Source organism: Nomascus leucogenys, chromosome 15, assembly GCF_006542625.1.
Source record: "Nomascus leucogenys isolate Asia chromosome 15, Asia_NLE_v1, whole genome shotgun sequence".
Classification (NCBI taxonomy): Eukaryota; Metazoa; Chordata; class Mammalia; order Primates; family Hylobatidae; genus Nomascus; species Nomascus leucogenys.
The window spans coordinates 92,177,553-92,192,879 of record NC_044395.1 but is presented as its reverse complement, the minus strand read 5'-3'; the positions used below and the strand labels follow the sequence as shown (position 1 = coordinate 92,192,879).

The following is a 15,327-nucleotide window of genomic DNA, read 5'->3' as shown; positions in this document are numbered from 1 at the left end:
TACTGTAATTAGGGAGAAACATCCATATTTCAAAAGAACATTTTTCTGTTTTCAAAAGAATATCAAATTCATTTAACTCTCCATGATCCCAGCTCGCAAAATTTCATAAAAATCCAAACTTAAAGGAACAAACATATCTGTTGTGTGAGACACAAAGTGGTGTGGGAGGCTAAAGATAAGGCAGCACAGGGCTCCACACTGATGACTGCACACAGCCTTCTAGAGGAGAACTGACCTGGAGACAACCTAGCTGAAACCCTTCATTTGGAAAACTCCCTTCAATATGGGGGGGGGGGGAAACAGATGAAAAAGGGGAGAACCATATTTTTTTGGTCAAAATATTGTGGTCCACAAGCATATGCTCCAGTTAGTTTCTTTCTTGAATAAAGGCTTTTTATTGTCATGTAAACACAAGCTGTGTGCACATGATCAAAATATTTTAAAACTAAAAATAATTTAGGAAAAAATATTCTTCCTTGATTTCAACCTGCCTGTACTTATTTTTAATACAAATATATCTAGGATAAAAGATACTATTATACAAATGCATGATCAACGAAGATGTCAGAAAGGTCAAGGGGGTCAAGAAAAGCTGTAACAGTCATACAGTAATATCCATACAGAACTATTTCTTAGTATCCATGGGACCCAGCCTGTCACTTATTAAGCAATTAAATGTCTATTTCTTGAATGATAAAAAAAAGCACAAATAAAGACATATTTGTTTCTTTGTTTTAAGCAATTCTTTCATTTCTTTATGCTCTAGTTTGTTCCAGGAAAGATTTCAGGCAGAAACAAAGGCATGAAAGGCTCAGGAATCGGCCAGGCACACTGGCTCATTTCTGTGATCCCAGCACTTTGGGAAGCTGAGGCAGGCGGATCACGAGGTCAGGAGATGGAGACCATCCTGGCCAACATGGTGAAACCCCGTCTCTATTAAAAATACAAAAATTAGCTAGGTGTGGTGGTGCATGCCTGTAATCCCAGCTACCAGGGAGGCTGAGGCAGGAGAATTGCTTGAACCAGGGAGTCAGAGGATGCAGTGAACCAAGATCGTGCCACAGCACTCCAGCCTGGCAACAGAGCAAGACTCTGTCACAAAAAAAAAAAAAAAAAAAAAAGGCTCAGGAATCCAAAAGGCAGGTGTGGTTCTAAAGTTTGGGGTTACAAATGTCTGTGTGGGGTTAATTCTATCAGTGTCCATGTGAGGAAGCAGGAGGGAAAGAAACCTTTAATTGTATGTCTCAGTTTTAATGTTTAAGATCTTGTTGTTATTGCTAATGAGCAAAAGAAAAATGACCAGAATACGTGCATAATCTGAAGGTTACCTAAAAAAAAATTACCATAAAGAAATGTGTATGTATATACTTTTGGCTGGGACCTGACAAATGATGTCAGATGGTGATTAGGCTGTTTGGTAAATCAAGTGGCATCAACAAATATTTAGAATCCACTTGAAGCAAGGGATCCTGAAAGGTTATGTCAATAGAGTACCTTCCACATTCATTTCCTTACCATCCAGTAACATGAATAAGGCAAGCACACAGGTAACCCTCACAGGGAACACTCCAAGTTATGTATACAAGAAAGGCAGACACAAACCAGAAATCACAGTTGGGGAAGGAAAACATGAAAAAGCTTTATGGGGTTGGGATCTGGGCTGGGTCTGAAGTAATGAACTGGATTCTGACATGAAGAATGGAGATTTGCTTAACAGGAGAACCAATACATCTTTACGATTACATGATGCATTTAGTTAATGGGTCATACTGTTCTGATAATCTAAATGAGAAAACTTGCGTGCTTTATTTAGAACAAGCATAATACAATTTATTTCAGGAGCCTACCTATTTGCTTGTGGACTGGCTCAGCATTTCTCAGCCTCTGCTTTTCTAGGCAATGAATGTGAGCCAGTTGGCTGAAACCTCTTCAGAGCAAAAGTAGTTAAATGTGACATGTGACCTGCTTGGAAATCTTTCAGGTTGAATGGCTTTGAAGTAAAGTCAAATATCATTCGTGTGAGACTTTGAGCATAAAAATTTAGGAGTAATATGATTAACTGCTTTTAACCAAATGCTACATTGTAAAGCTAGTTGTATATTCATGTCCTTTGAAAAAGCCCAAGGATGGCTCTTGGAAATATGTGAATCTATGTGTGATTTTGCCTGCTTTTGTTTATTATTACTTGAATGAGCTTACTATGCAATCTAAATTCTCAAGCAGTGGATTTTGTTTTCTTTCTTTCTGAGCCTCCCCCTGTGCGCCATGTCAGTGCGATGTGAAACAGCGAGGAAGAACGAGCGATCAGGTTCCAGGCTTGCCAGGTGTGTCAGGGCTTTTTCCTTTGAGGCTTCCAAAGCATTTACACACTTGACATGTAAATGTTCAGATGCTGCTGTATCCCAGATCTGTCTTCTGAAAAAAATGCTGCAAGATACTCTGCATAGCATGGTGACCTCCTTTAGACTTAAAACTACAGGGCTGTAGGGTATATAAACTTTTAGACATTGAGGTTTCACTGAGTAATGGTTTAAAGAAAAATCAGACTACAAAAAAATCATATTATTCTCAACCTTGAAAACCAAATCAAGGTATTCATATTTCTCATTTTATACCTGGGGTTCTGAAGCAAGGGCCAAAACCAAAACCATATCTTACTTCTTGAGATGAAAATTTTCCACTTGATTTTCTTTTCTCAGATTCTGGAAGGAAGAGACTGTGTGATGCAGGAGATGGATAGCTGGCTGGCTGGCTGCCTGCCTACTTTTTCCATTAATGCCTTGTCTAAAACAATGATTTCTGTGTAGGCAAATGGATCTGGGAAAGGTGTGACAACTTCCAAGGTTCCTGCACAGGCCAGGGTGATTTGCTGTAATGCCACTGGATCAATGCTGCAAGGAGGGAAACAGTGAGGCTAGCAAAACACTCTGGCGGATTATGGAGACTCCTGCCAAAAGGCACCCTTAGGCCCATGGGAAGCCCAGGGTCATAATAAGGCAGCAGCAGCAGCAGAAGTGATTTGCTCTGAGGCTCCAAGAGGTACCGAGGAGAGCCGGACGTTGAGATTCTTTCCCCTCTACTTGCCTCTCCGTCTCTTTGTTGGGCTTAGCCACTGTCTATATTTTGTTCCCTCTGAGTCAGCGGCTAAACTGATCCTATAGACACATAAGATTGGAATTCCTGGCTCAACAGTTCCCTTCCTAATTCCTTTTCTCCCAGCCTGCCAGGCCTGTGCTCAGCACTCACAGTTCCCAGACAGAAGGGGCAAGATAATGAATCTAGATTACACCTGGATTTGAGACAAATTGCAGGTAAATACTCATTAAAATAAGTTTAATCAGTTTATATTTTTCACATTTTGCCAAGACCAAACCATCAGGCACTGTTTGTTTTCTGAAAACAACTGATGTAGCATACTTTAACCCTTAGCAGATGACTAAAGATTTATTTTAAACCTTTTAAACATTTCTGACATTTCTTGAAAAGTCACAATTTGTATTGCTCAGGATCACAGAAATAAGCATTAATATTCCAGAAGACTCCTAATAGATTTTTTCATTTTTCTTTAAAACATTGCCAATTTAAATGAAAACTTGCCAGGCACGGGGTAGCTCACACCTGTAATCCCCACACTCTGGGAGGCCAAAGTGGGAGCCTGGGAGTTCAAGACCAGCCTGGACAATAAAATACAGTGAGACCTTATCTCTACAAAAAAACCTTTAAAACTTTAGTAACTGTCTCAAAAAACAAACAAACAAACGAAAACAAAAACCAACAACTTATAAATACCTTAGAACACACAGGTTCTACATTGGTCCCTTAACAGAGGTGGCCAGGACTTGTGGGCACTGGACACAGAGGCAGAGAGTGACAGTCTGATACCTGCCTCTGTCATTCACTCTCCATGTGACCTCAGAAAAGTCAATTCAGCTGGCTAAGCCTCAGTGTGCTCATCTGTCATGGGGGAATGATTCTTCCCTCATAAGACTCTTGTCAGAATAAAATGAGATGTATAAGTGTTTTGTGAACTATCAAGTTCTACACTAATTTATTTATCTCTTCTTGCTTCAAAAAAGGATCTGAGGTGGTTCATAAAAGTACATATGGTACAACAAGATAAAAACAAGTGAGTTTATTAGGTCAAGGAAATCAATCTACAAATATAATGAACAAATATAAACAATAGCAACAGCACATCAGACTTAGTCACCAGGTCTCAGTCTGCCTGGAATCTGAGTATTTAGTATAATTACTCTCTACTGCGGCTCCTTACAGACATATAAAGGAAAGTGCAACTGCAGTCCCTGCTTCTGAGATTTTAAAAGTCTGAATACTTTCCCTCATACTGAGTAAGGTAGGAGTGAAAATGGGGTATGTAAGATGCCTGGCTTCTGGGCCAGTGTATATATGCATGGCTGTATTAAGGAGGCAATTTAGGGTCCATTTTATTTTTAAAACCTGTATTTTGCACATGTCTTCACTGCTGGCAAAATAACTAATAAAGGAAATGTCAGAAGATGAAGCTTTCCCACTCGAGTTTTAAAAGCATATCCCCCCTTTATATAATGGGGAGGAAACAAATGCTCAAAAGGCACGCCATCCTATTCCACTGCAGGCTTTCAGCTGTGATGCACTCACTGCAGGATGATATACTCATCTCTGCAGCCACAGTCTGTATTCTGAACTACTCCAAGTGGCAGGGAATGAATTAGAGTACAGGCTAAGTAGCTATAATACAGAGACACTCCTACCCTCTTCCAAAAATGGCTTATAAAAGGTAGTTTATTCCTTTCCCATTTTACAGTCCAGAAGTAAGCAATTCAGAGTGGGAAGGACTGGTCTGCCATTCTCAACAAGGGGTTCCACTTCTGGCTGCAAGGCTGATGCTCTTGCTAGCTCTTAGCTTGTGAGAAGAAAGGGGCCAAGAAGGCAAGACCTGAAAGTTGGACACATCACTTCCACTCATGCCCAGAACAAAGACATGGCCAGATCTAGCTTCAAGGGAGGCTGGGAAATGTCTAAAAGTGTGCAAAAATATTGAACAAATCTATTACTATGGAAGGAGGAGTAAATGGATATTGGGAGACAACTAGTGGCATGTCAATTTCCAGAAGGGCCACAGCAAAATGATCACCATCCAGAAGCATTCATTCAGTATGTGAACTATAGCTGACTGCGGGGGCCCCATTCATGGTTTCTGACCAAGAAATGCATACCTGATGACCCCACTAGTCCACACTAGTCCAGAAGGTGGGAATAAAAGCAATGTGTTCAGAGTCTCCCCTGCTTTATGGATAAACAGAGAATTTCTCCTTCCTTTGTGGAAAGACAAATTTCCTTTCAGGGTCACAAGGAGGAGGATGGAGGGAAGGAGACAGACTATATTCACCATCATAGTATTGCTATGATATCTTCACAAGATTTCAGAGTGTTGTTTCAACTTGCGAAAAAAAAAAATCAATGTTATATGCTATTATATAATCATATTTTATATTGTTATATTTGTATTACTCCCTAATTATTAATTACAATGTAATATTATATTGTAATTATTCTACATCTGGTTAGGATTTGCAGCGTGGAGGATGCATCTGCTGAATTTTGCATTATTGTCATATATGAATAGGCCAGTGGAAACAATGCCAGAACCAAATATTTGCTCTTTTCGGATTGGCAAGTGTACATTTGGTAGCAGCTGAATATTTCTGGAGCAAATTCTGCTAAACATGATTAGGTTTTAGGTTTAAGTTTTTATTTAAGGCCCAATTCATGCCCAGGGTTTAAGATTAAAATGATTAATCTTAATTGAATTTTATTGAATGTCATAATCATACTATATGCTTTAAATGGAAAAATATTCATTGGGTCCTTCCTGATTTGATCTGAAAATCAGACAAAATTTCAGCGCTGGAACACTGCACATTGGCTGTCCATTGAAAAATGCTCAGGTGTGCAATTATTTTGACCGTCAATTATAACTGACAGTATTGTCTTGCCTCCAAATTCACCTCTGAAAGCAGATTGAGAAGAACTCACTTGTCTAAACAAAAGTGTGATTTGTGAAAAGGCATGTGTCTGTGGCGAAGATTGCCAGTTTACTCCCAAAATCTATTCTCCTTTTCAGAGAGTACAAGAATTGCTAAATATTAGTGAGGCACATAGCCTTCCAGAACAGAGGTCACAGTTCCTAGCTTCCCTTGCCAATAGAAGAGGCTGAGCGACTAAGTTATGGTCACTTCATCTTGAGTAGAAGTGCTATGGTTATCTTCAGGGTGAGCTCCTTAAAGAGGAGGCACCATCTACTTATCCTTTCCCTTAAAATTGCTATTAGATCTTGGCAAGAGAGCCCCTGCCCTAGGTCCTGATCCACACCTCCTTTGGCCATGCCCCATCCTACGGGGTGAGAAATTACAGGGCTAAAGGAGATGTGTTCTAGATCCCATACTCTTTTTTTGTGTGTGTGTGAGATAGGGTCTCACTCTTTTGCCCAGGCTGATGTACACTGGTGCAATCACAGCACCCTCCCCTCTCAGGCTGAAGTCACCCTCCCACCTTCTCTTCCTAAACAGCTGGGACCGCAGATGCATGCCACCAAGTCCAATTGATTTTTTTTAATTTTTAATTTTTATTTATTTTTTTGAGACGGAGTCTCACTCTGTCATCCAGGCTGGAGTGCAATGGTATGGTCTCAGCTCACTGCAACCTCCACCTCCCAGGTTCAAGCAATTCTCCTGCCTCAGCCTCCCAAGTAGCTGGGACTACAGGCATGTGCTACCACGCCCAGCTAATTTTTGTATTTTTAGTAGAGATGGGATTTTGCCATGTTGGCCAGGCTGGTCTCGAACTTCTGACCTCATGGTCCGCCCACCTCAGCCTCCCAAAGTGCTGGGATTACAGGCGTGAACCATCGCACCCGGCCGTTAAGCCTTTTTGTAGAGATGGGGTCACACTATGTTGTCCAGGCTGGTCTTGAACTCCTGGGCTCAAGCAATCTGCCTGCCTTGGCCTCCCAAAGTGCTGAGATTACAGGCGTCAGTTACCACGTCCAGCCTGCCTTTCTTTATAAAACATTCTCTAGATACTCATAACCTCAGAATTCCCTGTCCAAATGACTACAAAGCCTGCACAGGTCTCTCCCCCAGGTTCATTCCCCAAGGGTCAACTGTGTTGTCTGTGTGTATAACATGGGGCCCAAGGAGTAGCCAGGAGATGGCCATTTGTGGGGGGTACAGTTTGGATGTGCAAGCTGGGCATCCACAAACATGTGTGAATGTGCCCTTGTGTGTGGTAAGGGGGCAGTGGAGGGAAGAGAAAGGAGGCATGCTGTAGGCCAATTCTCCCTGTGTTTCATGTTCTGGAGTGGAGCCCTGATCCTAAGTTTAAACTTGGCTTTTCAGGAGGTATATGTGTGAAGGAAGGAAGATAAAACATATTTAATAGTTTGTTGGCTTAATAACTTACAGTATTTAGGCATATAATAATTATGTGGTCCTTTATTTGCATTCTTGCTGTAGGCTCCCTGAATGTTAGGGATGAATCTAACTTCCCTCTTCCTACTTGCTGAAATGTGGACTTCAGGGTAGGTGCTAACACAGTCATCCTGGACACAAAACGGAAGCTATTTGCTGAGGAGGGCATAGCAAAAAGATAGAATAGGTACAGGCTCTCTCGACACCATCTGGCCACCAGAAGAGTACTGGGTCATCTAACTGGGCTTTATGAGAGATACATGAACTTCTACATTACTTAAGCCACTGTGTTTTCGGATCTCTGCAATAACAGCCTAATCTATATTCTGTTTATATAGTTTGGTACCTGACAAGCGAAGCACTCAAGTTCTACCACCTACCTAAATGTATGTTGGCTTAGCGGCTTGAAGATGGGCAGTGAGGTCAAGTATTGCAAAGTAAAAAGCTGGTGAGCCTTGTTATGCTTGTGATAACTTGGAGGGCAAATTTTCTCCCTCCTAATCAGAGGCTGTATGTGGAACATTACAGACATTCAGAACACTAGTGTGTTGGTAGCTTCTTGCCACTTTAAGCAAATTCATTTATAAAAGACAGATGAACTCAGGCTAGAGTTATAGAATCTGCAAGAAGAGATGGAAGGGACTACCTGCAGCCCACAACCTAAACTGACTAACAATTTGGCAATTGGGGCCCCATGGGGTTGAAAATACCCAACTGTTTCTACACCTGCACTCCAAGACAGACAACCTTTGCAGATGTCTGTACCCCTAAGCCTTCGTTAAATACCTTTGTTAAGTGGCTGGCCAGAAAATGGGAGTCACCTCAGAGAAAAAAGATTAAGGGTATTGCCTTCCCACTCAAGTCTATTATTTTAGATGGCTTCAAGGCAGCTACTGATAAGACCAAAGAGCGAGATAAGGGTAGAGAAGCCAGAATGTAAGTCTTTTTAAAAAATTTCAGACAGAGTCTCGCTTTGTTGCCCATGCTGGAGTGCAGTGACACAATCATAGCTCACTGCAGCCTCAACTTCCTCGGCTCAAGCAATCCTCCCAAAGCCTCTGAGTAGCTGGGACTACAGGCACAAGCTACCATGTCTGGCTAATTTTTGTACTTTTTGTAAAGATAGGGTTTCACCATGTTGCCCAGGCTGGCCTTGAATTCCTGGGCTCAGCAATCCTCTGGCCTCAGCCTCCTGAGCAGCTGGGATTACAGGTGTGAGCCACCATGCCTCGCCTAAGACTGAAGTCTTACAATGTAACAGTCATGATGAACAAGGGGAATGGGTGCTCAGCATCCATCAGGAAGTATCTTGTCTTCTGGTGTGTCTTCTTACACATCAGGGGCTATGAAGGTATGCATTAGGTTTATCCAATTAGATGCATTTGTACTAGATTAAAAAAAATGGAACAGAAACAAGAGCTATCTCACTGCGTTTTAACTACCGCAACTGGCAAGCACAGCTGTGGAGACCATTTATTTTTGTGTGTTGGGATTCCACTGACTAGCCAACAGCTTCATGGGAGTCGAGAGACGGTTGTGGAAGTTGAGGCCAAACCACTGTTTCTGTGCCCAGTTGCTTGCTTCATGAGGGTCAAGAAGAAGTTGCAATGGTGGCAGTGGGATTTACTAACCCCAAGAGTGCAGCCCCATACATGTGTACCTTCAGTGGTGGTCTCCCAATTCTTTACCTTGGTACCTGTGCCTGACTATGGCACAGGTAGTGGCTTCCCTGGTGGCCAGTTTGATGGCAATATCCTTCAGCCCTCCCAATTATTTCACTAATTCTCCATTTTCTTCTATAAACTTTCCCTCTGCATAAAATAACTAGGTGGTATCTGTTTCTTGCAACTGAATCCTAGAACTATGTAAGACAAGCTCTTTGGCTGTGATTACTTGCATGTGGAACCAAAGGGAAGCAAATAGACTGCAAATCTTCTAAGTCCTGAGGAAACTGTATTGCCAAAGAAACCACAAGCCTGGCCAAATGCCTGTAATTATTCAGCCTCTACAGTAATCCTAGGCCCCCAAAGCTGATCTATCAATAACTGAGTTGTGAAAACTGTGGAGCCCCCAAAGGGCATACTCTCCAATGGTGACCTTCTGTAGCCAGGGTTGATAACGGACAAGGAAAAACTTCCTAGAGGGATACGCAGGATGATGGACAAAGGAGTTTCTTTCATAGAGAAGTGGGTGCTACAAACTGGGCTAAAGTCTTTGATTGCCAAGGCAGATAGTTTTTGCAGTTTCTAGCCAGTAGGATTCCTCACTCATGCCTGGAGAGGGAGTAAGTGAATTATGGCAGAGATTGATATTTTCTTTTTCCAATATCTACTCTCTTATTTTACTTTATAGCAGAACCCTTGAATATAAAACAATTCTGAATAAAAACTTCATTTTCAAACTTCCCTTGCTGTTAGTTGTGGACCATGTGTTCATGTTTGAAACAATGGGAAAAGAGCAGAAGTGAGGTTGCAACTTCAGTGTATTCCAATGGAATTTGAACTTGGGCAGTCTGGCTTCAGTTTACACTCTGTGTGCCAGAACTTTTCTAAGCACTAGAGACAAAATAGTGTGAACAAGACAGGCAAGACACCTGCTTTCAGAGAACTCCAAAGATTAGGAGGGACAATGCATAGATACTTAGATGACTCGAGGAGAGACTGACAACACATAGGAGGGCAAACAAAAAAAAGAAGATAATTTAGGCCGGGCGCGTTTGCTCATGCCTGTAATTCCAGCACTTTGGGAGGTTGAGGCAGGCCTAAGGTCAGGAGTTTGAGACCAGACTGGCCAACATGGTGAAACACAGTCTCTACCAAAAATGCAAAAACTAGCCAGGCATCATGGTGCATGCCTGTAATCCCCGCTACTCAGGAGAATGAGGCACGAGAATCGGAGAACCGCTTGAACCCGGGATGTGGAGGTTGCAGTGAGCTGAGATCCCGCCACTGTACACCAGCCTGGGTGACAGAGCAAGACTTAGTCTAAAAAAAAAAAAAAAGAAGAAAGAAAATAATCCAGGTGGTGAGAGGTGCTTTTAAGGAAACAAAACATGGTGATATGATGCTGGCTGAGAGTATGACTTCAGTAGGCGAAGGCCTTTCTGGAGAGTATATCTGAGCTAAGACCTAAATTTTTTTTTTTTTTTAGAGACGGAGTCTCACTCTGTAGCCCAGGCTGGAGTGCAGTGGCACAATCTTGGCTCACTGCAACCTCCGCCTCCCGGGTTCACGCCATTCTCCTGCCTCAGTCTCCTGAGAAGCTGGGACTACAGGCGCCCGCAGCCACCACGCCCGGCTAAATTTTTGTATCTTTAGTAGAGATGGGGTTTCACTGTGTTAGCCAGGATGGTCTTGATCTCCTGACCTTGTGATTTGCCCGCCTTGGCCTCCCAAAGTGCTGGGATTACAGGCTTGAGCCACCGCGCCCGGCCACTAAGACCTAAATTTTGAGAAGGGATTCATAAGACCCAGAGAAAGAAGTCCCAGGCAAAGGGAATAAAATGGAAAAATCCTGAGGTGGGAATAAGTTTGGCAAGCTTGAAAGGCAGAGAAAAAGTCAGCTTTTCTGAAGCAGTCAATGAGCAGGGGAGTGGCTATGAGAAGTCTGGCATGGTACGCAGTGGTCAGATCTTGTAGAGTTTCTAAAGTGTAGTAAGTGACTTGGATTTAATTCTTAAGGGCAAGGGGTAGCAAGGAAGTGATGTGAGCTTATTTCTATGAATGTCAGGGCCATCTTACCCATATCCTTACAAAGTCATGCATGGACATTTGCAATAATAGAAAAAAAATTGTTGCAACATGCTTATTCTGCAAGAGACAGAATTTCCCCAAAGGTGGTACTGGCTATTAGATCCTGCTTTCTTCTGATTCTGAAGAAACATTCTAGCTACTAAGTGACTCCCACCTCACCCTCACCCTCCTTCTGTGGGGAGTGGTGGTTCTTAATCTCGTGCCTGCCCAACAGAAGATTCCAGGTACAGGAGTTGAGACTTGTGTGAAATGTCCATGAAGGAGAAACTCTAGCAGTTTCTACTGTTATGGGGATGGTTTGCTGAGTTTAATTCTTTTAAAATGTGACTTGGAATCTTTTGGCTACACAGCAATAAATATACCACCATCTTTCAATCCCAATGTTCCTTTGTTTCAGACGTTTAAGAATTCTCCTCCCTTATTTTATGCATTGACAAAGAACAAACTAGATTATTCCTGGAAAGCTTAAAATGGTCCTTCCTTCCTTCCTTCAATCCTTCCCTCCCTCCCTCCTTCCTTCCTTTCTCTTTTTTTTTTTTTTTGACAGGGTCTCACTCTGTCCTGCCTCAGCCTCCCGAGTACTGAGACTACAGGAATGTGCTAACACAACTATTTTTTGTAGAGATGGGGGTCTTACTATGTTGCCCAGGCTGGTCTCAAACTCCTGGGCTCAAGTAATCCTCCTCCCTTGGCCTCCCAAAGTGTTGAGATTACAGATGTGAGCCACTATGCTTGGCCTGGTTTTACTTTCTATGCAAACTGAAAGCAGTATCTTTTAGTTTCTCCTATTTTTTTTTTTTTGTAAATTTTATTCTCATTAATGCTCCGACATGAGTAGAACTGAAAAAAAAAATCATGTAGGTAACAGTTGAAATAACACAGCTTGATTTGTTAAACTGTACTTGGATAGTAAAAACACTGTGAAAGATGCCTTCTCCCTGACCAGCCCCCTCTCCCCCAGCAGCATCATGTCTGGGATAAAGGAATGGGATGGATAAGTCACACATGGTCACTATTCCTGTGATCCTCTGATTATGCAACATTGCCTAAATCGGTTACTTGATATCTCCCCAACTGACTCCCTTCCACTCATCTTTCCTTAATTGTGTAGCTGGGTTTCTCACTGGCAACCTTTTTGCTGGTCTCCAACTGCTGCTTAACCCAAGGCTTGTGTGGCTCTGGAACACACAATACAGGCAGAAGCATATAAGCTCCAGAGTGTGTAGAATTTGAATGAAGCTTTAGCAAGGCCAAGCTGAGAGATGCTTCAGATCTAGTGCCTGCTGCTGCTATTGCCGTAACTGGAAGAGAACGGGGGTCTTTCTTTGGATGGACTAGTATTTTAACAGGTTCTTCAAGCCTGCCTTGCCTGGGAAGTCCCTTTCCTACCCAAGATAAGTGAGGAGACATTTAAGGAGCAATATTTTGGGTACTACCCTTCAGGTGGCTTAAGAATACTAAGATATTTTAGGAACATAACAATGTTTTTAGATCTGAATGTTAAGTTTGAAAAAGTCTTTCAGAAATATATTCAAACTACTAATTATATGAGAATTCCTTTTTATCCTCATTTTTCTTTGAAAGTATATTATATGGAAACTACTCTAGAAGTGGCAAAGGTAACAATATCTTTGTGTTTGTCTGCTAGAATTCAAACTAATGTTTGCTTCTTACTATAATCTGAAAGCTCCTATTTAGTAACTGTTAGCAGATAAATGTGTGTGCACATTTGAGGTTAATCCAGAGATTTTAAGAACTGCAGCAGATCCACTATCCAATTTAAGGATTGGCAGAGGTCTGACTGATACACAGCTTATGGAATAGAGAAATTCTAAGATGTGAAAAGTCAGGAATCAGAGAATTTTGAAATCAGACAGTTCACCAGATTGCTAAGTTACAATGTTAATGTCAGTCCCCTAAATATTAATAACTTTCAAATCTGGCAGCTTTCGATGAACACTCCTCTTCGAAATGTGGCAATCATATATATTTGTGTCTAACACATACATGATCGTGTTGATTTCCTTTTGGCTGTACACAAATGAGTCCTCAGAGCATAATAGCCAATGTGTTTGCTTGCATAATGCCCCACAGTGTATGCAGAACATTACTCTACAAAGCCCTGAGATGGGGTATGAAGTGCTCGGTGGAAATGGCAATGTAAAACATCCTGGCAGCATTAAATCTCCCAACTACTCTCTAGTTACTTTGAGACCCCCACATTTAAGGGTCTGCTAGTTCCTCGGTATGAAGAAAGAATTTTTAATGGGGCCAAATGTAGGTGTTTACAAGGGGGAATTGTTGTTTTTTATTAGGAGCTGCCTTATGTTCAATAGTTGTATTTACTTTGTCAAGCTAGCCAGAATTAGAAAATCCCCATTGCTAGGCAGCCTAGAGTGTCTGCGAAGTATTTCTGGGCATTCAGAACCGAAGCATGTGCTGCCCAAAGGCAGGTTTCATTACAGTGCGTTATTTAGTCCTCTTTCGTCCCTCCCTACCCCCACACCCCCAGACAGGGCTGCTTCTCTAACAGGAAATCTTGGTTACTTTATGCTGAAACATATTTACATGACTGAAACACGACAATTAACACATTTGTAAAGCTTGAGGGATAGGCACACTTTAATGGTTTTTTGAAGCAGGCTGATTTCCTGGAGCTTTTAATCTTCTTTTATTTTGTTCTGCATGCATGAACAAGTTTTTCTTTACTATAGGTATTTGACAAAATCTACCTGGTATGAATGTGAATACAAAGAAAATAACATGAAAATTAATTTTATGCTTTATCTTTGTCAAAATGTTCCTAACTTCTTTCACCAGTTCAATGTATATTGAGGACTATAATATTATTTTTGTCATGTTGTATTAGCTTTTATACAAAGGCATTTAGGTAGTATCTTTTTGGTTTGAGAAAATGAAATGAGGCTTTCTCTCTACCGAGTGTATAAAAGCTTTTCATAATGAATGAAAAGTATCAATTACAGCAGTGATTCTTGTCACTCTTCATGGACAGATAGAGGTGCACTCTCCTACGTAGTGTATATTTCACTTCCTTCAAATTTAAATTAACACCCAGGTGATATTAATTAGTATTATTTGATAAATGCTGTTGTGTGTGTTTTGCCTATTTATATATTTAAGTGTAAGTATATAGCATAACAATATTGTCATGAATACTTTAATATCTTTTAATTATGTTGATTAATTGCTAATTAATAGCTTTGGTAAAATTTAGAAAAAAAAATCTTAAGTATCAGAGCCCTCTGAAATGAAAACTCCCATTTTCCTTTTGATTTCTGAAAGCATGCTAACCCTCAAAACCCCCACTCCAACTCTCACTTAAAAGTTTATGGCAAATTTACAAATTACACTGGCTTCACAGAGTCGCTTGATACATCTAGTTCCCCCTTCCACAAACCTCCCTCCTCACCAATTTGAAAAGGAGCTCGGTGAACAGACTGGGCAAAGCGAGAGCCCTCTTTCTACGTGCCTTAGGGTGGTGATGGGGCAGCCAAAGACCAAGTGCTTCATCTGAGGGATACAGATTAGAGATGAGGACCTAACTCCAAAGAGTAACTCTTTGCTGAAGTGACTTCACAGAGGGAAGTAAGCAGTAATTCAACTCAGCCTTAGATAGAAAGCTTCTCTGTGAATAATGGGAAATAAAGTTAAAGGAAATGATGCAAATAAAGCAAGAAAAAAATACTGCTGATCAGAAAAAAGAAAAGTATTTGTGAGTATATAGATAAATGACTATGCCGCTCTTAGGGTCTTTTTTTGGTTGTTTGGCTTAATCAAAATGCATGTTTCTATAGAAATGTTAACAGGAGCTAAGTTTAATTTCCACTTGGATAATTCAGAAGTAATTTCTCATACAGATTATTTTCTATTCTTTAAAAACTAATTTGCTTTTATATGTGGGGGATTTCCCCCCACCATCTAACTACCCTTGAGCTGATTTTTTTTTTTTTTTTTTTTTTTTTTTTTTTTTTTTTTTTTACAAGGAGGTCTGAAAGATCCTCAAAATAGAGAAGAGCCAATGACTTCATACACCGAATCGGCTAAATCCTGTCTCACATTTTCATTGTAGCCAGAAGAGCCACTCT

General features: G+C 41.1%; 1 protein-coding gene across 2 annotated transcripts in view; it reads right to left on the bottom strand.

Annotated features, from left to right (window-relative positions):
• ELP4 (elongator acetyltransferase complex subunit 4) overlaps positions 1-15,327 on the bottom strand; it is a 258,564-nt gene that overhangs the window by 6,341 nt on the left and 236,896 nt on the right. The window lies entirely within an intron of this gene.